The sequence below is a fragment of the Giraffa tippelskirchi genome, chromosome 7 (assembly GCF_054371585.1).
Source record: "Giraffa tippelskirchi isolate mGirTip1 chromosome 7, T2T-mGirTip1v1.2.pri, whole genome shotgun sequence".
NCBI lineage: Eukaryota > Metazoa > Chordata > Mammalia > Artiodactyla > Giraffidae > Giraffa > Giraffa tippelskirchi.
Window position 1 is genome coordinate 60,011,577 of NC_137281.1, and position 25,695 is coordinate 60,037,271.

Sequence of the window (25,695 nt, forward strand, 5' to 3'; positions counted from 1 at the left end):
GGCAACAATACTGGAGTGGGTTGCCATGCCCTCCTCCAGGGGATCTTCCCAACCCAAGGATCAAACCCAGGTCTCCCGCATTGCAGGTGGATTCTTTACTGTCTGAGCCACCAGGGAAGCCCAAGAATTATCAGCAATAAGTGTAATACTTTTGTTGTGCCTAGGCTAAATATAAGCTAAATAAGATCTTGTATCTGTTGCAAATTTGCCAGCAAGGAAAATAGCTCAGTATGAAGAACCTTTTAGGGAAAGAAAATGGAAATGAGATAAGAACTTTAAGCGATTATATTTACCAATATATAGAGTGCTAATCAAGGACTGTTCATGGTTTCTTAAGAAAAGTAGGATATATGTTTTTAGAAAGAAGGTATGAGGAATTGAATTGCATTTTATTAAGGAAAAAGGAAGTAGGTCTGACTTACAGGTGGCTGTTTCTGAATGAACAAAGTGATGGATGAACAAAGTGAAAAAACGTTTTGTGGAAAGTGGACCTAGTGAAGAGTACAAGTTTTCTTAAGATGTTGAACTGCTTTTGATAATAGATTTTAAGTTTTTGGTTTTTTTTTTTACCTCTTAAGTGATCCATTCTATATTTACCTTTGAAATATTTTATTGTTACTTTGACTGAATGAATAACTATTGTTTCACAACCACTTATTAGCCTATCTGACTGAAAGTTCTTAACCTTTTTATATTCTTTTTGACAAAACTTCCTAATATTGAATAAAAATGAAGTTCTTTGACCTCTAGCTAACCTTGGGGTGCTTCAGGGGGCCCCAGAGGCATCCCAAAGAAAGATACTAAACTAATTATGCTCATTTGGTATGCTAAAGATACCTGGGAAGTACTGTCAAATAAGTAATAAATCTTAGGTTATATTGTATGGTAAATGTTACTAATACAGATAATCTAGAAATTATATAGAATTTATAAAGATCTGATATATCCTGGTAAATGTTATCAGTCATAATTTTAACTACTATCTTAAAGTGTTGCATGTCACAGCAATGACCAAGTTACTCTTTCAATTGCAATGTAATCAGATTTTAAAAACGAAAGGCCATGAGAAAGTACTTGAGGAGATAATAGTTGAAAACTTCCCTAAAATGGGGAAGGAAATAGTCACACAAGTCCAAGAAACCCAGAGAGTTCCAAACAGGATAAACCCAAGGCAAAACACCCCAAGACACATATTAATCAAATTAACAAAGATCAAACACAAAGAACAAATATTAAAAGCAGCAAGGGAAAAACAACAAATAACACACAAGGGGATTCCCATAAGGATAACGGCTGATCTTTCAATAGAAACTCTTCAGGCTAGAAGGGAATGGCAGGACCTATTTAAAGTAATGAAAGAGAGTAATCTACAACCCAGAATACTGTACCCAGCAAGGATCTCACTCAGATATGAAGGAGTATTCAAAAGCTTTACAGACAAGCAAAACCTGAGAGAATTCAGCTCCACAAAACCAGCTCTTCAACAAATGCTAAAGGATCTTCTCTAGACAGGAAACATAGAAAGGGTGTATAAACTCAAACTGAAAACAACAAAGTAAATGGCAATGAGATCATACTTATCAATAATTACCTTAAATGTAAATGGGTTGAATGCCTCAACCAAAAGACAAAGACTGGCTGAATGGATACAAAAACAAGACCCCTATATATGGTGTCTACAAGAGACCCACCTCAAAACAAGGGCACATACAGACTGAAAATGAAGGGCTGGAAAAAGATATTTCACGCCTTCTTAAGTCTTTATGTCAATATAGACATCTATAGTTTCACTTTGATACCTTTGCAAAAATACTACCTCTTCAAGATTTATTTTAAAGAGGACTTTGTAAGATTAAATTAACTAACAGTAAGCTGGCATCAGACTGGAATTTGGTTTTCTCTCTTTTAAGGGAACAAAATTTTCTTGGAATTTGGCTTTTTATAATAGACTATATGAATTTCTTTGCCTTTAAATAATTTATATTTGTTTTTATTTTTTATTTATTTATTTTATTTGGGGGCTAATTACTTTACAATATTGTAGTGGTTTTTGCCATACATTGACATGAATCAGCCATGGGTTTACATGTGTTCCCCATCCTGAACCCCCCTCCCACCTCTGTCCCCATCCCATCCCTCTGGGTCATCCCATTGCCCCAGCCCTGAGCATTTGTCTCATGCATTGAACCTGGAATGGCGTTCTGTTTCACAAATGATAATATACATGTTTCAATGCTATTCTCTCAGATCGTCCCACCCTCACCTTCTCCCTCAGAGTCTCCCTCAGAGTCCATAAGACTGTTCTATCCATCTGTGTCTTTTTTTATGTCTCGCATATAGGGTTATCGTTACTATCTTTCAAATTCCATATATATGCATTAGTATACTGTATTGGTGTTTGTCTTTCTGATATATTTGTTTTTAAAAGGTTTCATTACTTTAGTAAAGTATAAAAGTATTATTTCACAATGATCTATGAAGATTATGGTACGTGTAGATTTAGTTCATTCTGCTTCTACAAAAATTATCCCCTCTTTGTCAAACTTATGCTCTCCTGATGTCCTTAAAACATGGCAACAGTCTACTGCTAGGTTAGAAAATTTTAAATGGGTAAACATTAGCTGTAAATCAAACAGTCAGAGCTACGAGAAATCCAAGATAACTGCTTGGCGTTTCCCAACTCCCGGACAAACTTCATTTTTGTTTGGTGAGTTAAAGCCTTCTCTGGCTACAGGGTTAATGCCTTCACAAAGAAAAAAATTATGTTTCACTGAATATTAAATTATAGTTTTGTTAATTAAGGTCTATGTTTACTAAGAATCACTTCTGAGATAGTTTCTTGTTATTATGTTATATTGCTACAAATGTAATTATGTTATTGAAAGGAAACTAAGTTTGCTTCTAAAGCTTATCTTAGTAATCAATCTTTGGATAAAGAACAGATGCTCTATGATATACAACCAGGATATTAATGTCAGGCTATATTTTTTTAATAAACTAAGTCAGATGACTTTGGGATATGCTGGGCTATGCCTAATGTTAGTTCTTGACTTAAATTCTTACTTATGACCTTACTAATAACTGCTAGCTGCATTACCTTTTATGTTGCCTGTTTCAAAATATTGTTTCTTACATTACCAAATCTGTGGCTGAGTCTCTGATAAAATGATTTGTAGTTCCATTTGAGATTAATGATTGTAATAATGCAACTCTAGATAGAGGAAGAAGCAACGAAAGGGAATATTTTCCTGGACCCAGAGGCTAGCAAAGCAGGTATCATCCAGAGACTTTTGCTACTCTTTAGGCCTGGTCCAGTAACAGCACCTTGAGTAGCCTATCAGCAGAATCTTTGCCAGACCTAGAAATAAGCACTGCCAGCACTGTGGGACAAAATGGTCATAAAATGCCTCCCAAACCATGGTCAAATTTATGACCCTGAAGTGCCCCTGCCAACTGGAAATTGGTACTTGCTGTCTGCCTCTACAAAGATTAAATCATGACCACTGCAAGCTGCTGACCTTCAACACCCCCTGAAAAGAGTTCAAGGCAGAGATCAGGAATAAGGCACTGTGTGCTCTGAGAAAAACTGATAGAACAGGCCTTCAGAAAGTTAAATACTTCCAGGGAAAGATTTTCCTGAGCCCAAGTTCTTGCATCTTCTCATACCTAGAGAAACACTAATGTTATGGACCAATGTCTGGTCCTGGTTCTCAGAGCTAGCTCCTCTTTTAGGCCCCTTGGAAACTTTTATATTTCTATTAATCTTCAGGCCATGTATATTTAAGCTTCTTGTTAAGTTTGTTCTGGAATACAAAAAATCTCCAAATGGTAATATGGCAAGAATATCACCTGGATAACTCCTGGACTACACTGGAACAAGCCATCTTGTCATTCCATGGACTCACATCTCCCTTTATAAATTCACCTGGACAGAGAATGGGTATTGGAACCCAGGACCCCACAATGTCCCTGTACAGCCTGGAGAAGCTAGGTCATCGCCCCTTTCTCAATGACCTGGGTCCCCATGGCCTAAGATAGGGATAGGTAGTCAGTCATGAGGGCTTCCTTGAGAGCTCAGTTGGTAAAGAATCTACCTGCAATGCAGGAGACTCCGGTTTGATTCCTGGGTCAGGAAGATCCCTGGAGAAGGGAAAGCCTACCCAATTCCAGTAGAATTCCATGGACTGTATAGTCCATGGGGTCACAAACAGTCAATCATGAGCAGGATGTTAAAGGGCCAAAGATTTGGTCCATAAATAAGAAGGTGGGGGAATGTGGAGCCCTATACCATGGTCACAGGTGTTCAGCCTTATACCAAGGACACAGGACAAAAATTTCTGGGATTAACCAAGCCCCAAAGCAACTGTTACCATGAGCCTCCTGATCTAAACCAGCCAGTTCCCTGACCATATAATAGGTAAAATACCCACCTTAGAGCATCCTAACCAATCACCTAAAGCCACACTTCCAGTAGGAATTTTCCTGTCTTGAGGCTACTTAAAATATAAAATTTGGATACTAGTTCATGAAAGGGGCTGGCTCTCCCTTGAGCTGGCCTGCTGTTCTAACAGCATCTCCCACTTTAACAAACTCTTTTCTCCTCTCATTCTGCCTCATGTCCGGAAATTCTTCACCAGTCCACCCACAGACCACAACAGATATAACCATTGTAACCATTTTGAGCATTTATTTTTTAAAAATACCTTGCTAGATAGATAATTTCACAAAATTGAGGTCACCAAAATGTGTAATTTTGCCTATTTTTCTTTTTGCTCAGACACTCATTCATGTGTGACTTTTTGTGACCTCATGAACTGTAGCCCACCAGGCTCCTCTGTCCATGGGATTTTCCAGGCAAGAATACCAGAATGGGTTGACATCTCCTCCTCCAGGGGACCTTTCCAATCCAGGGATCGAATCCATGTCTCCTGCATTGGCAGACAGGTTCCTTACTACTGAGATACCTGCAAAGCCACATTTTTCCTTTTACTTCATATTATTTGTTGTAACAGTGAAAATTTTCCTTCTTTTCAAGGCTTTTCTGGAAAAATTATTTAAATGACAATGATGATTTTCATATTAAAAATATTGTACTATTTTTGGACATTTGGTTTTCACTACTGTTGATTTTTTCAACCAGTATTGCTGTCTAGTCCATGTTAGACACTGGAGCTTAGCAGTGAGGATGGTGTGATCCGATATGATCCCATATTTAGGAAATTATGACAGACAATAAAGAAGTAGCATGTAAAATTTGTAAGTTTAGGTTGTGGTCAGCGTCATAAAGAAAACTAAAATAGGGTAAAGGACTATAGGGGTAATGAGAAGCAGCAGTTTGGATCTAGGGGCAGGAATGTCTCCTGGAGGTGAAATACATCCTGCTAAATCTAGAAGAGGATTTTTTTAAAGCAAGTACAAATGCCCTGAGGTGGGAAAAGATTTGGGCCGTTTAAAAAATGGTGAGAATAGTGTGGGTAAGTGTGGCAAGAGCCAATCGGAGTGTGGTATGGGAGGAGTTTGATAAAGTGAGCAGTAATTACTTTATCACAAGTAATAAAGTTCTTGTGAGCTAATGTAACTGAGAAGGCAATGGCAACCCACTCCAGTACTCTTGCCTGGAAAATCCCATGGATGGAGGAGCCTAGTAGGCTGCAGTCTATGGGGTCGCTAGGAGTCGGACACGACTGAGCGACTTCACTTTCACTTTTCACTTTCATGCATTGGAGAAGGAAATGGCAACCCACTCCAGTATTCTTGCCTGGAGAATCCTAGGGACGGGGGAGCCCGGTGGGCTGCCATCTATGGGGTCGCACAGAGTCGGACACGACTGAAGTGACTTAGCAGCAGGAGAGCTAATGTAAAGAGTTTTAATTTTATTCTAGATATGGCAAAAGCTCAGGAGTCATGAGATCTGATGTGCTTTTGAGAGGCTCACTCGGGCTGCAGGGAGTGGTGTGCTTGGTGAGGGCAGAATGCAGTAGAAGCAGAGAAGACAGAGAGTGGCTTAGAGAAGTGCTTCTGGTGAAAGCTGATGTCTTGGATGTGGGTAATAACTGTAAGCTGAGTGAGGAGAAAAAGAGAGCCGACCAGTCATTCAGGCAGAGAAAGATTACAGGAAGAAAGAAAGAAAGTGACTGGCTTTAGAGAAAAACTAGTGCTTGCCCTTTACAGCCAACCCTTCTTATACCCTAGAGATGGGAAATTGTGCCCCGAAGGGTGGGGGCCTTAGTTTATCTTTAGCCCACAGCTAGGGTCTTGTGGTCACGTACTTGATGAGGTCTCATGATGAGATCATGTGGTCTTGAGAAACTGGCACCAGCAGGGAAAAACAGGATACTCACCAGGGCAATGTGGCCACTGTGACGTCATCCCTTGTATGTCAGGTAACCACACTGGGCCATTTTTAAACTATATGCTATGAGCCCCTTGTGGACCCTAACTGTAAAAAAAGAGTTGGTGATGTTACAGCAGCCAGGTAGCTAGATATGAGCAGAGAAATGGAGGCAAGGGCCAGATGGCAGTAAATCTTTAAACAGTGAGGGTCCATTGGCAGACAAAGAAAAGCAGGAATCTCCAGGCTGACAGGAAACCTTTTGCATCATTAGTGTCCTGGAAGCAGACAGAGAAAGGTAGGGAAAGATGGGAGTCAAAATGTAGCCCTTTGCTCATTATGTTTTCATTATAATGAGCAATAACATCAGTCTTACAGATGAAAAGTACCTATGATGCACCGTCCCCATGATGTTGCAAGGAGAAAGCCAATTCTGAGTCTATGTTGGAAACTGTTTCTTTGACTTGCTTTTCTTTGCTCTTGCTATTATAATCATACTTAATTGTTTGCCTGGAGGACCTTGACTCTCTAATTTTTTTCTTTTTTTAAGGTTCTTAAATATGAACTGGGTTGTAAAATGCCTTTGTTCAGCTCATAGAGGCATCGTTTTTCCCTGCCCACCTGTTAGTAGGAGAGATTAACACACCATTTCCATAGGCAGGCCATTCCCTTGGAGAGGTTTTACAAGACTGAAGACCTTTTCCCTTTACGTTACTGCCTCTCTCTTTCTATTCTGCCTTTTGACTTTAACTCCTCATTGCTTCTTTCTCTCTGATCTATAAAAGAACCTGGCATCCAGACCCCAATAAGATGGTTATTTAGAGGTGCTAGCCTGCCATCTTCTCAGTCTGCCAGCTCCGCAATTAAAGTCTCTTACTTGCCTCAACAATCTCTCTGATTTATTGGCCTGTTGTGTGGCAAGCAGAGTTTGCTTGGACTTGGTAACAATGACACTTCTGAACAAAGCTAAATAAGGACAAAAATCCCTCCTCCCTTTGGGAAGATGGAGCTGGGATAAAAATCGGAATATACAATCCCCAAACTTCTCCTTCCCCAGTGAATATTCTGCCCCTTCATTTGTATGCCTCAATACTGACTTTCCAAAGAAATCCAGGGCAGTGGCTCCTAACTTGCCTGTGTGCCCACTTTGTCTCTGATACCGTATCCTTGCTTAAATAAATTCTTACTTTACTTACTTTTTTTTTTTTGCCATGCCAGGTGGAATGCAGGATCTTAGTTGTCTGACCAGGGATTGAACACGTGTCTCTTGCATTGGAAGTGTGGAGTTTTAACCACTGAGCTGCCAAGGAAGCCCCACACCTTACTTTCTTAACCTCCTTACTTAATCTCCAAATTCTTTCACTGCAAGGCAAGAAACTTAAATTAACCAGGAATAAAGAGGAGTGGCTATATTCCAGATTTAAATGTGGACCTGTAGGTCTTTGGCCTGAACAATTGGGTAAATGGTGGTGCCATTTATTGAAAAGATAGGGTATGGTAGAGGCAGGTTTCAGAGAGGAACCAGGAGTTTGACTTGGAACCTTTTCAGTTCAGTTCAGTTCAATTCAGTTGCTTAGTCACATCCAAATCTTTGAGACACCATGGACTGCAGCACGCCAGGCTTCCCTGTCCATCACCAACTCACAGAGCTTCCTCAAACTCATATCCATTGAGTCAGTGATGCCATCCAACCATCTCATCCTCTGTCATCCCCTTCTCCTCCTGCCTTCAATCTTTCCCAGCATCAGGGTCTTTTCTAATGAGTCAGTTCTTTGCATCAGGTGGCCCAAGAATTGGAGCTTTAGCTTCAGCATCAGTCCTTCTAATGAATATTCAGGATTGATTTCTTTTAGGATTGATTTGTTTAATCTTCTTGCAGTCCAAGGGACTCTCAAGAGTCCTCACCCTGAGGACGCTCCAGCTCGTTCTTTGAGGTCCTGTAGGATCTGAATGTTTTCCTTGAGGACTGTGAAATTTTCTTCAACGTGGCTAGAGGTATTTACCTGGAAACAACACGTCTCATTCAAGATGAGATGTGTTGTTTCGTCTTGTCCCTCTTTGTTCAAGTCCCTCCGGCTCAAGTCCCTCCTTGTTCAGCAGTCAGGAAATCTATTAGGAGATCTATCTCCTGTCTATTTTGGAGTACAAACCCTGCCAAGCTTTGTTGACTCAATTTTTCCTAAAGACTGAGGCCTGCAGGCACAATGGAGGTAACAAGTAATGCCCAATGGTTTAGAGACCCTTTGGGCGACTTTAGAAGTAAATGACGTCCCATTGTCACTTTGTAGTGACAAATCTCAGAATGATTTCATGGAGCAGTTTTTTTTTTTTTTGGTTACTTCCTCAGCCTTCTCAGGCCAGGTAGGAAAGCCTTCAATCCATCCTGTGAGTGTATCTATCATGACTAGGAGATACTTGTATCCTTGAGAAACTGGCATCTGGGTGAAGTCCATCTGCCAGTCCTCTCCTGGGTAGGTCCGATGCTGTTGGATGGGCTGGGCCAGCTGGAGTCTTCAAGCTCTTTGGGGGTTGTTTAACTGGCAAGTGGGACAAGAGGAGACCACTTGCCTTACAGTCATTTGGAGGCCTGTTCCTCTGAAGGATCTTTCTAGTAATCTTTGGAGGACCTTGTCCCCCTAAATGGAGAAGGCAATGGCACCCCACTCCAGTACTCTTGCCTGGAGAATCCCATGGATGGAGGAGCCTGGTAGGCTGCAGTCCATGGGGTCGCTAAGAGTTGGACATGACTGAGCGACTTCACTTTCACTTTTCACTTTCATGCATTAGAGAAGAAAATGGCAACCACTACAGTGTTCTTGCCTGGAGAATCCCAGGGATGGGGAAGCCTGGTGGGCTGCCGTCTATGGGGTCGCACAGAGTCAGACACGACTGAAGCGACTTAGCAGCGGTCCCCTAAATGAGAGGTGGCATGTAAGGAGTTAACCAATTTCCACTGGAGGTTCCCAGGCAGAAAAAGGAGTACCTCCTTTTGGAACCACCCCATATGATCTTTTTGAAAGCCTTCAAAGATCTTTACTCTTAGCTTTAAGAGTCTCACCTATAGTATATGAAGGATATTCTGGCAAATTAGTCTGTGGAACTAAGGTGGCAACCCCTGTTAGATCACTGTTCTGTAATGCTGCTCTCTTAGCAGCCTGATTGGCTGCTTGGTTCCCTTGTGCCACTTCTGTATTCTCTTTTTGATGTCCTTTACAACAGGAGATTGAAATCTCAGTGGGCAGATGAACTGCCTCCAATAGCCTAAAATTTTGGTCACCATACTTGATTGGGGATTCTTAGGTGGTCAAATAGCCTCTTTCTTTCCAAATAGCAGCATGTGCATGTAGCACCAGAAAGGCATACTTGGAGTCAGTGTAAATGGCTACCCTTTTTCCTTTCCCAGCTCTACAGCTCAAATCAGAGCCATGAGCTCAGCCAATTGGGCTGAAGTACCTGGTGGTAAAGGTTTAGCCTCTATGGTCTCAAAATTGGAGACAACTACATATCCGGCTCTTCTTTTTTCCATTGAAGACAAAGCTGTTTCCATCAGTGTACCAGATTTCCTCAGGATAGGTCAGAGAATCTTCTGACAATCCCTCTCAGGCCCAAAGTTTCTAGGCAAGAGTGAAATGGGAGAGATCCCTTGGGGGTAGGCAGGAGGGTGGCTGGGTTAAGAACCTCACAAGATGTAATCAGGCCTGGGTTTTTCATTAGCACTACTTGATATCTGAAGATCCTTTGATCAGACATCCATAAATGGCCTCTCCCATTCAGGAGCTGTTTCACTCAGTGACTGGTAAAAATAGATTGCCCCCAAGAGAGAGTTGTTTTTTTTTTTTCAATTAGTCTATTTATCTATTTTTTAACTTTACAATATTGTATTTGTTTTGCCATACATTGACATGAATCCACCATGGGTGTACATGTTTTCCCCTTCCAGAACCCCCCTCCCACCTTCCTCCCCATCCCATCCCTCTGGGTCATCCCAGTGCACCAGCCCCGAGCACCCTGTATCATGCATCGAACCTGGACTGGCGGTTCATTTCACATATGATAATTTACATGCTTCAGTGCCATTTTCCCATATCATCCCGCCCTCACCCTTTCCCACAGAGTCCATAATGCTGTTCTAACTGTTCTATTTATCTGTGTCTCTTTTGATGTCTCATATACAGGGTTATCTTTACCAGGTAACTAAATACCATATATATGTGTTAGTATACTGTATTGGTGTTTTTCTTTCTGGCTTACTTCACTCTGTATAATAGGCTCCAGTTTCATCCACCTCATTAGAACCGGTTCGAATGTATTCTTTTTAATGGCTGAGTAATATTCCATTGTATATATGTACCACAGCTTCCTTATCCATTCGTCTGCTGATGGGCATCTAGGCTGCTTCCATGTCCTGGCTATTATAAACGTGCTGCAATGAACATTGGGGTACACGTGTCTCTTTCAATTCTGGTTTCCTCAGTGTGTATGCCCAGAAGTGGGATTTCTGGGTCATATAGCAGTTCTATTCAAGAGAGAGTTTTAAAGCATCTTCCATTAAGACTGCAATAGCTGCAAGATTTCAAAGGCAGGGAGGTAAATCCTCTTGGCAGCTGGATAAAGCCTCTTGGACAAGTAAGCTACTGGCTGGGGCTTAGGTCCCAACCTTTGAATTAACACTTCCAAGGCTATTCCTTCCATTTCATGGACATACAGTTGGAATGATTTTTCTGGGTCTGGCAACCTCAAGGCAGGTGCTTGAGTTACGACTTGTTTTAGTGTAGCCTCTGCCTCATTTTGAGGAGTTCCCATCGTCAATGGAATTGGATAATCCTGTTCCTTTAAGCTTTCATATAAAGGCTGGGCAATTAGGCCATAGTTGTTTATCCATATTCTACAATACCCAGTTATAATGCCCCAGGAAATCTCACAATTTTTTCTGAGTCATGGAGGACCTTTTTCTGGACCATCTGTGCCTTAGCATGGGAAGCTTTATATCCCTTCTCTGCCAAAAAGTTTAGAACCTGAATTGCATGTTGTTGGGTGTTTTCCTCATTTGGGGAGCAGATTAGTAGGTCATCTATTCAATATTCTATTCAATATTCAAATATTTTCCCATTAGGCCCCAGGTCCAGATCTAGGAGATCCCAGCTAAGAGCCTATCCAAACAGATGGGGGTTATCTCTGAGCCCCTGAGGTAATATTATCCAGGTTATTTGTTGCTTTTCTTCTCGAGTCCCCCATAGTCTTTGGTCCCTCCCTATTGGAGTGGGCATAATGTGTTCCTCAGTAGTAACAAGCAGCTGTAGAGCTCTAGGGCTGAAAAGCTTCCCATCACAAAGGTGGTCCCCAGTTTAGTGAGTATATCTCTTCCCAATAAAGGAGTAGGACTCTCAGGGACCATCAGAAACTGGTGGGAAAATATTTTTCCATCCCAGTAACAAAGAAGTGCTTGGGTGAATTTTTTGTAATTGTTTTTCCTGTAGCACCCAAATGGTACAGGTTTGAGAGAAGAAGGCTCCAGAGCAGGAGGTCAGGACAGCGTAGGTAGCCCTTGTGTCAACCAAGAAATTCTCAGACCTATCTGCCCCATCTAGTTGCACCCTTGGCTCTACCCCCGTGATGGTTATCTGTGACAGATGGGCTGGCTGGAGCAGGCCACTTAAGTCCTGTTGAACCATTGTGATGGAAGATTTGGCACTTGACCTTGAGACTCTTGAGTCCCCAGGGCAGAGTGCCGCCCAATGTCCCAATTGATGGCATTTGTAGCAAGCTGTTTTAGGAAGCTTGCCATGGTTTGGACACTCTTTGGCCCAATGTCCCACCTGTCTACACATTAGGCATTCCTCTCATGCCTTGTCGTTCAAGGACTCGGGGTTTGCCATAGGATTTCCCTGGAGGGGGGCCAGCATCTGGGCATGACTTGTCTCTCCTCTCTTCCTTTCCTGGGTCTTGGCCTCCCTCTCCTGTTTGTTTATAAAAGGTGTTGGTGGCTGTCTGGACCATCTCATCTAAAGAGGCAGCAGGGTTCTGCTGCTGTAGCTGTTGTAACTTTATCCTGATGTCTGATGCACATTGGGACAGAAATTTGTCTTTTAAAATCACCTGTCCCTCATAAGAGGCTGAGTCCGGATTGGCAAACTTTTGGAGGGCCTCGTTTAGCCTTTCCAGAAAGGCAATCAGGTTCTTGTTGGGCTCCTGAGTTACTGCTGAGACCAGGCAAAGCACCACAACTAATAGGCTTCCTTCTGTTTCCATGGGTGGGCTTCTTTAGGACTGAGTCTTTCTGAAACTTATCCTACCCAGTACTGTTGCAACTTGAGAGCCAGGCATCCCCGGGTCAGGGTGCAGATCCCCAGGCAGGTTGAAGCATGTCACCCTCCTGGAGATCAAATCACAGGGCATGTCGAGGCATGTCAGCCTCCCAAGAATTGGGTCCCTGGGCAGGTTTAGGCAGGTCGACCTCCTGGGATCCCCAGGCTGGAGTTGGGTGTCCCGAGTCACCAGCACGACTAATGTTGGGTAGGATTAAGGGGTTGTAATCTTAACTCATGGCTTCTTTGTCCACCCCAGATGGAAATAGATACCGTGATGTAAAGCAATCCAGGCTTCTCTGGTGTCTCAGACAGTAAAGAGTCTGCCTGCAATGCGGGACAACCAGGTTCAATCCCTGGATTGGGAAGATTCCCCTGGAGAAGGAAATGACAACGCATTCCAGTATTCTCGCCTGGAAAATTCCATGGACAGAGGAACCTGGCAAGCTACAGCCCATGGGGTCACAAAGAGTTGGACATAACTGAGCGACTTCACTTCACTGAAGTAATCCAAGCCTGTGCTCTGAGACTGGGAACCTGGCAAAATAGCCACAAGCCTAATTCTCTTATCGCTCTGAGGGAATGTAAGTCACTGATTTCCTCTCGTAGTCCTCCATAAGAGAAACATTTCATTGTCATAGACTCACTCTAGGCAATAACAAAAATATTGATAAAGGAGTGGATTATCTATAATGGGCTGTGTGGAGTGATGCTGCCTACAGAGGGTTCAGAGTTGTGTTTGTAGGAATTGAGACAAAGTGGCTTAAGGACAAAATGCTAGGAGGCAACAGACCAGATGTTCAATAAAAGTGGAGTGGGGATTTGATACGGGAGTATATTCACAGCTTTAGGAGAAGGGTGGTAAGGGTTTTGGCCCGAATGGCCTGCAGAGCTAACTCTCAAAGTGGCAAACATTGTCCCTAGAAGCCCAGTTGCCCTTGAAGGGATGCTACCAGCAGATGGACTTCTTGCAGGCATTGTGTGTCTGTCACACACCCTAGAGTTCCACTGAGAGGTGCTGTTGTTGCACATGTAGGAAACATGGAAGATGAAGGCCTGAATCTCTAGAGGGATTGGATATTATACAGTATTTCCCTCCCAAGGGTCAGCCATTCTCTGGTTGCCCCACCAGAATGTTGTAGATGCAACATTGTGGGACTGGACAGGGCTCGCAAATAGAGTATGAAATGGGAGAGAAGGAGGCAGGGCAAAACTTTTGAAAGAATGACATAGCCCAAGGACATAACATAAAACAATTAAAATCAAATGGGTCCAAGATGGCAGACAAGTCGACTTCAACTAAACCTTGATCCTCAGTCTGCAAGCTATATGATACACCCAGATTGGCCATGACAGTTCCAAGGCACTATCAAAAGACTACCAATTATATTTTTGGGAAGGGCTGATGAATAAATTTTTCATGCCATTTTTGTTAAATTTGATTAAGTCATTTCCTCATAAAATAAACTGAGTATTCTTTTTCTATATTCTGGCATAGGTTTTATAGTATGGAAATTATCTGTTCCATCAAATTCAGAAAATATTTACCAGTAGAGCCAAAGGGCACCCAAGCGCTTTCAAAGGCAGTGTGTTGACAGCACTTTCTTATCTCTTCTATAGTTATTGTCTGTTCTGAAGTGTTGCTTCCTGTTGAGCTATTTTTTGTAATTTGTTATTTTCTATGAAGTTTAATTTTTTACATTTTGATGCAATTTATTAGTATATAACTATGCCTAATATTATCACATAATTTTAATTAACTTTCATCAGCGTATGTTACACCAATTTTATTTATAATATCTTTATTTCTATGTTTCTTAATTAGATTTGTTAAAGTTTCATATATTTATTGGGTTCTTCAAAGGGTCAGTCTCAAACTTACTAAATAATCTTAATGTTTTCTCTTTCAAATTTTCTAGTATCTGATTTAATCTCTTATTATTTCTCCTGACTTCCACAAAGAATGCTCAAACTACCGCACAATTGCACTCATCTCACATGCTAGTAAAGTAATGCTCAAAATTCTCCAAGCCAGGCTTCAGCAATACATGAACCGTGAACTTCCAGATGTTCAAGCTGGTTTTAGAAAAGGCAGAGGAACCAGAGATCAAATTGCCAATATCCACTGGATCATCGAAAAAGCAAGAGAGTTCCAGAAAAACATCTATTTCTGCTTTATTGACTATGCCAAAGCCTTTGTGTGGATCACAATAAACTGTGGAAAATTCTGAAAGAGATGGGAATACCAGACCATCTGACCTGTCTCTTGAGAAACCTGAATGCAGGTCAGGAAGCAACAGTTAGAACTGGACATGGAACAACAGACTGGTTCCAAATAGGAAAAGGAGTACGTCAAGGCAGTATATTTTCACCCTGCTTATTTAACTTATATGCAGAGTACATTATGAGAAGCACTGGGCTGGAGAAAGCACAAGCTGGAATCAAGATTGCCGGGAGAAATATCAATAACCTCAGATATGTGGATGACACCACCCTTATGGCAGAAAGTGAAGAAGAGCTAAAGAGCCTCTTGATGAAGGTGAAAGAGGAGAGTGAAAAAGTTGGCTGAAAACTCAACGTTCAGAAAACTAAGATCATGGCATCTGGTCCCATCACTTCATGGGAAATAGATGGGGAAACAGTGGAAACAGTGTCAGACTTTATTTTTTTTGGGCTCCAGAATCACTGCAGATGGTGACTGCAGCCATGAAATTAAAAGACGCTTACTCCTTGGAAGGAAGGTTATGGCCAACCTAGATAGCATATTTAAAAGCAGAGACATTCCTTTGCCAACAAAAGTCCATCTAGTCAAGGCTATGGTTTTTCCAGTGGCCATGTATGGATGTGAGAGTTGGACGGTAAGGAAAGCTGAGCGCCGCAGAATTGATGCTTTTGAACTATGGTGTTGGAGAAGACTCTTGAGAGTCCCTTGGACTGCAAGGAGATCCAACCAGTCCATCCTAAAAGAGATCAATCCTGGGTGTTCATTGGAAGGACTGATGTTGAAGCTGAAACTCCAATAGTTTGGCCACCTCATGCGAAGGGTTGACTCATTGGAAAAGACCCTAATGTTGGGTAGGATTGGGGGCGGGAGGAGAAGGGGACGACAGAGGATGAGATGGTTGGATTGCATCACCGACTTGATGGACATGGGTTTGGGTGGACTCAGGGAGTTTGTGATGGACATAGAGGCCTGGCGTGCTGCAATTCATGGGGTCGCAGAGAGTCGGACACGACTGAGCGACTGAACTGAACTGAACTGACTTCCACAGGCTTGCCTTGCTCAACTTTCTTCAGTCCTCAAACTGCATAACTGTTCTGCACAGACATAACTGTCATTTCTCTCTCTCTGCTTCTCTTTCTCCACCCCCTCTCTCCCTCTCAATTTTCAGAAGACAGGATTCCATTGCTTACAGGCAATTGGTGTTGCAGAGAAATCTGAGGCAGAAAGATTTCCATTCCTTTAAAACTACTTTTTTTTCCCTGTCTATATGCTTATAATGTTTGGGTTCCCCCAAATTCATCTATTGAAGCCCTAACTCCCAGTGTGGCTGTATTTGGAAGTGGAGCTTCTAGAAAAGTAACTTACATTAAATGAGGTCATAATGGTTGGGCCTTAATATGATAGGATTAGTGGCCTTATAAGAAAGACACCAGAGATTTCGCTCTCTCTTCCTTTCTCTCTCTGTATGTACCCAAAAAAGAGGTCATGTGAGCACAAAGCAAGGTGGTAGCTGCCTGCAAATCAAGAAGAGACACCTGCTGATGAAGCTTATCATTCTGACATTTTGATTTTGTAGTTCTCATTTTCAGAGCTGTGAGAAATAATTGTCTGTTGTTTAAGCACTCCCATCTGTGGTATTTTGTTATGACAACCCAAATAGATGAAGACAGGTGTTTTTCCTGTCTAGATTTTTTGTACAGTTTAATTTTTCTTGAAACTGTAAAATGCCACTTGGTCCAAAATGACACATGCAGCTGATGGCAATCCTCCTTTTTGTGGTCTTCCTGACAGGCACTGAGCTGACCATGGCCTTCTTTTCTCACAAAGGCCACATCCAGTATCCCCACTACCCCTCAAGGGAAAGCTGGCTCTGAAGGAGACACATATTTGCCATCCCTGGTTGAGGAAGTGGAGTTTTCTCACTCATTTAATCTGGTGTTCAGGAAGTAACTTCAAACTGTGAACTGAATCTTTCTTTAACTCAGCTAAGTTTCTGATTTTAGGTTTGTTTTTTTTTAATGTTGTTTCTATTTTATTTTAACCAATAAAAAGCCATCTGTTTTATTTTAACCTTTCATTAATTTATTCAGTAAATATTTATTAAGTACAAATCTTACTCATTCAAAAGCTATAACTGTAAAGAACTTTATTGAGCACTGTTCTAGAACCTTCAGTTATAGTGTGGCAGAATAAAAGCCCTGCTCTCATGGAGCATACATTTGAATGGAGGGAGACACACAATTAAAACTAGAAATAGATGGTATGAAAAGTGGTTTGAAGAAGGTGGAAAGAGATAGGGACTGAGGTAGGTAGGTAGTGTGTGCTAGTTTTATAGGAGATTTGCTGTTCCTTGATATGATATTATTTGAACAGAAACCTGAAGGAAGTGAGCAAGTAACTGACCTCTGTTCTAACAAGACAGGTGTGGTGGAACAGATGAAGCTAGGGGAGAAGCCAGAGACCATAAAATATGAGTTTCTTAGGCCATGATAACAAGCTCAGAAGCCAGGATGGGCTAGAAGTCTCTCCTGGAAGTGAGAACTAAGGAAACACTGCAGTTAAAGAATATCAGGAGGGAAAAAGAACCATGAGAGAAGAGGAAGAGAGGAGGAAAGAAACAGTAGAATTGAAGAGGTGTTGACTTTGAGAAAAGCTTCTGAGACTACTTGTTTATTCATGTATTCAGTTAATCAACTCTTTACTGAACACACACTAGGTTTGGACTTCACTGTATGCTCATATCGCTACTTCTTCAAGATCACATATTCTAGTTTCATTTATGCAATATCTTTTAGGGAAAAGAAAATCTGATTCCTTGTGCTGAATTTATTTCAGTGAAAAGTCATTAAAAAAAAAAATCCTCCTCCTTGTATATTATAGGACCTCTTCACTGGTCCAGTGATTTTCTTTCAATTCCTCCATCAAAGTGAATCAAAATTCCCACTGCTAAAACCTCTTTCATTCTTCAGCTCTCATCCTTCATCCCTCAGCTTTCATCCTGGGCAGATGTCTTTGATACTCTAGCATTCCAGAGCATGGCCCTTTTCTGTAAAAGCAATGATTTCTGCTAAGAGATGTCTTCTGCTAAGAAATACAAAGACACAGATGTGTGCTTGTGCTCAGTTGTGTCCAACTCTTTGTGACCCTATGGACTGTAGCCCACTAGGCTCATCTTTCCATGGGATTTTACAGGCAAGAATATTGGAGTGGGTTGCCATTTCCTTCTCCAGGGGATCTCCCTGACCCAGGGTTTGAACTCGCATATCTTGTGTCTCCTGCATAGCAAGTGGATTCTTTACCTGCTGAGCCATTGGGGAAGCCCTCTTCCACAAAGAAAGACTATCAACTCCTTGCTTCTCATGTTCAGTGCTGTCTTAAGAAAAAGGCTCGTGGATCAATCCTATATGACTTCTAAATCTGGTTCATATTTAACCATATAGTAAAATTTCCTTAAAGTTTAAGCACCGTCATGAAACCTTGCCTCAGTTCAGTTCAGTCGCTCAGTCATGTCCGACTCTTTGTGAACTCATGAACCGCAGCACGCCAGGCCTCCCGGTCCATCACCAACTCCCGGAGTCTACACAAACCCATGCCCATCGAGTCGGTGATGCCATTCAGCCATCTCATCCTCTGTCGTCTCCTTCTCCTCCTGCCCCTGTCCTTCCCAGCATCAGAGTTTTTTCCAATGAGTCAACTCTTTGCATGAGGTGGCCAAAGTATTGGAGTTTCAGCTTCAACATTGGTCCTTCCAATGAACACCCAGGATTGATCTCCTTTAGGATGGACTGGTTGGATCTCCTTGTAGTCCAAGGGACTCTCAAGAGTCTTCTCTAACACCACAGTTCAAAAGCATCAATTCTTCGGTGCTCAGCTTTCTTCACAGTCCAATTCTCACATCCATACATGACTACTGGAAAAACCATAGCCTTGACTAGACAGACCTTTGTTGACCTTGCCTGGTTTCTAGTAATTATTCATATATATATATATATATATATATATATATACATACATATACACACATACATATACATATACATACAGGGAAGCGTGGTGTGCTGCAGTCCATGGGGTTACAAAGAATGGACATGACTTAGCGACTGAACAAAAACAATATTCATATATATATACATACATATGTGTGTATACTGGGTTGGCCAAAAGTTTCACTCATTTTCTTTTTATAAGATGGGCCTAGTAATGCTTAATAGTCTTTAACTTCATTCAAAACAATTTTTTTAGATTGTAATATGACAGCTATCATATCAGTGTGCATTTATAAAACTCATCAAAGTTGGTGAATTTTTGTATAGCTATTTTAATATTGAAGATGCAAGACAAAAAAGAACATTTTGGCATATTGTGTTGTGCTATTTCAAGAAAGGTAAAAGCACAACTGAAACATAAAAAAAGTACATATTTGGGCAGCATATGAAGAAGGTACTGTGCTCGCTTTGGCAGCACATATACTAAAATGAAGAAGGTACTGTGACTGACTGAAGGTATCTAAAGTGGTATGTGAAATTTCATGCTGCAGATTTATCACAGGACAAAGCTCCACAGTCAGGTAGACCAGTTAAAGTTGATAGTGATCAAATCGAGATATCAATTGAGAACAATTGTTATACCATATGGGAGATAGCTGACATATTCAAAATATCCAGGTCAAGTGCTGAAAACCATTTGTACCAGCTTGGTTATGTTAAATCACTTTGATGTTTGGGTTCCACATAAGTTAAGTGGAAAAAAAACGTTCTTGACCATATTTCTGCATGCAATTCTCTACTGAAATATAATGAAAATGTTTCATTTTTACAACAAATTGCAATGAGTAATGAAAAGTGGATACTGTAGGGAAATGTGAAATTAAAGAGATAGTGAGGCAAGAGAAATGAACCGCCACCAATCACACCAAAACCTTGTCTTTGTCCAAAGAAGGTGATGCTGTGTGTATGGTGGGATTGGAAGGGAATCCCTCTATTATAAGCTTCTTCCAGAAAACCAAACGATTAATTCCAACAAGTACTGTTTCTAATAAGACCAACTGAAAGCAACACATGACAAAAAGTGTCCAAAATCAGTCAATACAAAATGCATGATCTTCTATCAAGATAATGCAAGACTTTAAAAACATTTTTTTATTATTATTTTTTAATTTATTTATTTATCTATTTTTTTACTTTACAATATTGTATTGGTTTTGCCATACATTGACATGAATCCACCATGGGTATACACGTGTTCCCTTTCCAGAGTCCCCCTCCCACCTCCCTCCCCATCCCATCCCTCTGGGTCATCCCGGTGCACCAGCCCCGAGCACCCTGTCTCATGCATCGAACCTGGACTGGTGATTCGTTTCATATATGGTAATTTACATGCTTCAATGCCATTCTCCCATATCATCCTGCCCTCGCCCTCTCCCATAGAGTCCAAAATACAGTTCTATACATCTGTGTCTCTTTTGCTGTCTGTCATACAGGGTTATCTTTACCGATTTACTAAATTCCATATATATGCGTTAGTATACTGTATTGGTGTTTTTCAGGCTCCAGTTTTATCCACCTCATTAGAACTGATTCGAATGTATTCTTTTTAATGGCTGAGTAATATTCCATTGTGTATATGTACCACAGCTTCCTTATCCATTTGTCTGCTGATGGACATCTAGGTTGCTTCCATGTCCTGGCTATTATAAACAGTGCTGCGATGAACATTGGGGTACACGTGTCTCTTTCAATTCTGATTTCCTCAATGTGTATACCTAGCAGTGAGATTGCTGGGTCATATGGCAGTTCTATTTCCAGTTTTTTGAGGAATCTCCACACTGTTCTCCATAGTGGCTGTACTAGTTTGCATTCCCACCAACAGTGTAACAGGGCTCCCTTTTCTCCACGTCTTCTCCAGCATTTATTGCTTGTAGACTTTTGGATCACAGCCATTCTGACTGGCGTGAAATGGTACCTCATTGTGGTTTTGATTTGCATTTGTCTGATAATGAGCGATGTTGAGCATCTTTTCATGTGTTTGTTAGCCATCTGTATGTCTTCTGTGGAGAAATGTCTGTTTAGTTCTTTGGCCCATTTTTTGATTGGGTCGTTTATTTTTCTGGAATTCAGCTGCAGGAGTTGCCTGTATATTTTTGAGATTAATTGTTTGTCTGTTGCTTCGTTTGCTATTATTTTCTCCCATTCTGAAGGCTGTCTTTTCACCTTGCTTATAGGTTCCTTTGTTGTGCAGAAGCTTTTAATTTTAATTAGGTCCATTTGTTTATTTTTGCTTTTATTTCCAATATTCTGGGAGGTGGGTCATAGAGGATCCTGCTGTGGTTTATGAATGTTTCTTTGATAACCAGATTAAAACCATTACAGCTTGGCTGGGAAATTCTGACTCATCCACTATATTCATCAGACATTGCACCTTCAGATGTCCATTTATTACAGCCTTACAAAATTCTCTTAGTGGAAAAAATTCAATTCCCTGGAATACTGTAAAAAGTACCGAAACTGTTCTTTACTCAAAAAGATAAAACTTTGGGGAAGATGGAATTATGAAGTTGCCTAAAAAATGGCAGAAGGTAGTGGAACAAAGTGGTGAATATGTTGTTCAATAAAGTTCTTAGTGAAAATGAAAAATACGTCTTTTATTTTTACTTAAAATAACTGAGGGAACTTTTTGGTCAATCCAATATATATAACTGATTATTTCCATGGAGATCTGGGAGTATGGAATCAAAATTATATTAAAAATATTTAACAACCATATGGCACAGTTCGACACAATCAGAATGCATTTGGCACCATACAACCAGCATGACTGTACTGAGCGGTACTGGCTGAATATTAATCTTCACAGGAAGTAGATTTCTAGGCCCACTTAATAGTCTCAGCCAGAAGTTCTGGGCAGAATGAAATTTTATACCCTGGGACTAAACTGTGACCTGATGTATACTCAGTAGTTGTAAATTTTCCTTTAAAGCCAAGAGATATATAGGTATATTGGATGAAATTGTAATGTATATTTGAACAGCATAGTGCAAGAAAGAGTTTACTTCTCAATAGGATGTGTTCTTGGAGCTATTCCTGTCTCTCTCTCTTTTGTAACACATATCTTCAGACATCTAAGAATTACCTATCTTTTCACTTCCTGTTGTGTTCTGGGAGTTGTAGTCTTTGACCAGATGTCCAGATGAGGAAGCTGGTCAGGCAGACAAGACTAACAAGCTGGACACTTAAAGAATGGCCACTTATAATCTTCTTTCCTGGAATGTTAGTTCCGTGCAAACAGGGGACTTGACTGTTTTAAATTTTGTTTCATTTATTTTTTAACACTTTATCTCCAGGACTCAGAACAGATGTTCGGCAGGGAGCTGACTAGCTAAATACATGAATGAACAAGTAGGCCAATCCCAGATGCTCTTCTCAGAGTTGCTGCTTTTTCATCCTTGTAGTTCTTTTCCTCCATTTTGTCTTTTTTCCAATGACTGCTTTTCTCTTCTTATGTCCTTTGCTGCAATGCCTCCTCTCCTCATTCTCACCTTCAAGAGGGTGACTTGGCTTGTCTTGAGCTATGCTCAGCGGGAGTCAGAGTACATTCCTGGAAGTAGTGTGACTGGACTCATGCAATCTGCCCCATTCCTCAAGTAGAGGCTCATGTTTGCTGGCCTGAGCCTTATCAGAAGCAGGGACCACACTCTTGAGGCCTATAGTCTGGGAAAGCCCTCTGTTCTCAGAAGGGTTTCCACAGTGATCACAGTGGAAGGGTTTCTGCAGTGAATCTGGCTATGGACTGTGTCCTAAATCTCCTGAGGTCAGCATCAGTGTCTTAATATTTCCATAGTACGTGACATCCTACAGTCTGAAAACATGTGCTTGTTACATTAAATTGAATTCACATAATTTTGATGAATAGTCCATTCACAATAAATGTAATTAAAAACCGGTCTCTCTACTTGTGCCTTGTCACCTCTCCCATCTTAAGTCAAAGACTCTGGAGCCAGATAAAGAGGCTTTGAGTCTCAGTTCTGCCAGTTGTTAAGCTGTGTAATCTTGAAAACATACTAAAACTTCTCTGTGACTTTCTCTATAAGTCAAACTAGGATAAAAATAACACCTACCTCATAGGGCTATTGAAGTTAATACAGGGTAAATGAGTTAATACATGTGAAGTTTCTTAGAACAGTGCCAAACAAATAGAAACTGCTATATAAGGATTAACATCATGATGACTGTTATCACTAGAGAGCTATATAGTCCTCCATTTTATAAACTTCAGATCTGGGCTTCCACTCTCAACCAAATGCACATACACCTAGCTGGTATTTTATCTCCTACACTTCCATCAGAGATTAGTACAACATCTGCCATTGGCTTTGACTATAGTTTTTACCTGAGGCATAGGGTAGAGACCTAGGTGGAGCACACTTAAGGCTTGAAGCATGAGACCCAGAGGACACAAAGAGCAGCTAACATAGCAAGTGGTCCCCTCTTTGGGCTACAGAGTCTGCAAGAAGTACCCTCACTTTCCAAGTGCTACAGAGGTATTTTAAAAACCTCTCAAGCTCATGCTACCCCTGGTACAGAATAAGAGTCAGGAGCTCCACTTACGTGAAGGTTTGTTTAGACTTTTCCTCATGAACCCCACAGACAGTTCAGTCACTCAGTTGTGTCCGACTCTTTTTGACACCATGGATAGCAGCACACCAGGCTTCCCTGTCTATCATCAACTCCTGGAGCCTGCTCAAACTCATGTCCATGTTGTTACGCCATCCAGTCATCTCATCCTCTGTCACCCCTTTCTCCTCCTGCCTTCAATCTTTCCTGGCAACAGGGTCTTTTCTAATGAGTCAGTTCTTCACATCAGGTGGTCAAAGTATTGGAGTTTTAGCTTCAGCATCAGTCCTTCCAATTAATAAACAGAACTGATTTCCTTTAGGATTGACTGGTTGGATCTCCTTGAAGTCCAAGAGTCTTCTCCAACACCACAGTTCAAAAGCATCAATTCTTTAGAGCCCAGCTTTCTTCGTGGTCCAACTCTCACATCCATACATGACTACTGGAAAAAACATAGTTTTGACTATACAGACTTTCTTGGTAAAGTTCTGCTTTTTAATACGTGGTCTAGGTTTGCCATAGCTTTTGGTCCAAGGAGCAAGCATCTTTTATATCAGGGCTGCAGTCACCATCTGCAGTGGTTGTGGAGCCCCCAAAACCAAAATCTCTCATTATTTTCCTTGTTTCCCCATTCATTTGCCATGAAGTGATGGGACTGGATGCCATGATCTTCATTTTTTGAATGTTGAGTTTTTATTTTTTTATTTTTCATTTTTTAATAAATTTATTTATTTTAGTTGGGGGCTAATTACTTTTAAATATTGTAGTGGTTTTTGCCATACATTGACATGAATCAGCCATGGGTTTACATGTGTTCCCCATCCTGAACACCCCTCCCACCTCCCTCCCCATCCCATCCCTCTGGGTCATCCCATTACCCCAGCCCTGAGCATTTGTCTCATGCATCAAAAATGGAATGGTGTTCTGTTTCACATATGATAATAGACATGTTTTAATGCTATTCTCTCAGAACGTCCCACCATTACCTTCTCCCTCAGAGTCCATAGGACTGTTCTATGCATCTGTGTCTCTTTTTCTGTTGCACATATAGGGTTATTGTTACCATCTTTCAAATTCCATATATATGCATTAGTATACTGCATTGGTGTTTTCCTTTCTGGCTTACTTCACTCTGTATAATGGGCTCCAGTTTCATCCATCTCAATAGAACTGATTCAAGTGTATTTGTTTTAATGGCTGAGTAATATTCCATTGTGTATATGTACCACAGCTTCCTTATCCATTCATCTGTTGATGGACATCTAGGTTGCTTCCATGTCCTGGCTATTATAAACAGTGCTGCGATGAACATTGGAGTACACATGTCTCTTTCAATTCTGGTTTCCTCGATGTGTATGCCCAGCAGTGGGATTGGTAGGTGGTATGGCAGTTCTATTTCCAATTTTTTAAGGGATCTCCACTCTGTTCTCCATAGTGGCTGTACTAGTTTGCATTCCCACCAACAGTGTAAGAGGGTTCCCTTTTCTCCACACCCTCTCCAGCATTTATTGCTTGTAGACTTTTGGATAGCAGCATTCTGACTGGCTTGAAATGGTACCTCATTGTGGTTTTGATTTGCATTTCTTTAATAATGAGTGATGTTGAGCATCTTTTCATGTGTTTCTTAGCCATCTGTATGTCTTCTTTGGAGAAATGTCTGTTTAGTTCTTTGGCCCATTTTTTAATTGGGTCGTTTATTTTTCTGATATTCAGCTACAGGTGTTGCTTGTATATTTTTGAGATTAATTGTTTGTCTGTTGCTTCATTTGCTATTATTTTCTCCCATTCCGAAGGCTGTCTTTTCACCTTGCTTATAGTTTCCTTTGTCGTACAAAAGCTTTTAATTTTAATTAGGTCCCATTTGTTTATTTTTGTTTTTATTTCCAATATTCTTGGAGGTGGGTCATGGAGGATCCTGCTGTGATTTATGTCGGAGAGTGTTTTGCCTATTTTTTCCTCTAGGAGTTTTATAGTTTCTGGTCTTACATTCAGATCTTTAATCCATTTTGAGTTTATTTTTGTGTATGGTGTTAGAAAGTGTTCTAGTTTCATTCTTCTACAAGTGGTTGACCAGTTTTCCCAGCACCATTTGTTAAAGAGATTGTCTTTTCTCCATTGTATATTCTTGCCTCCTTTGTCGAAGATAAGGTGTCCATAGGTGCGTGGATTTATCTCTGGGCTTTCTATTTTGTTCCATTGATCTATATTTCTATCTTTGTGCCAGTA

At 40.9% G+C, this 25,695-nt stretch overlaps 1 long non-coding RNA gene across 1 annotated transcript; it reads left to right on the forward strand.

Annotated features, from left to right (window-relative positions):
- Window positions 1-6,391: 6,391 nt before the first annotated feature.
- Window positions 6,392-14,062, forward strand: LOC145513213 (uncharacterized). The gene is made up of 2 exons (XR_014059212.1): window positions 6,392-6,629; window positions 12,896-14,062. It is a non-coding gene; the product is annotated as an uncharacterized LOC145513213 (long non-coding RNA).
- The last annotated feature ends 11,633 nt before the right edge of the window (window positions 14,063-25,695 follow it).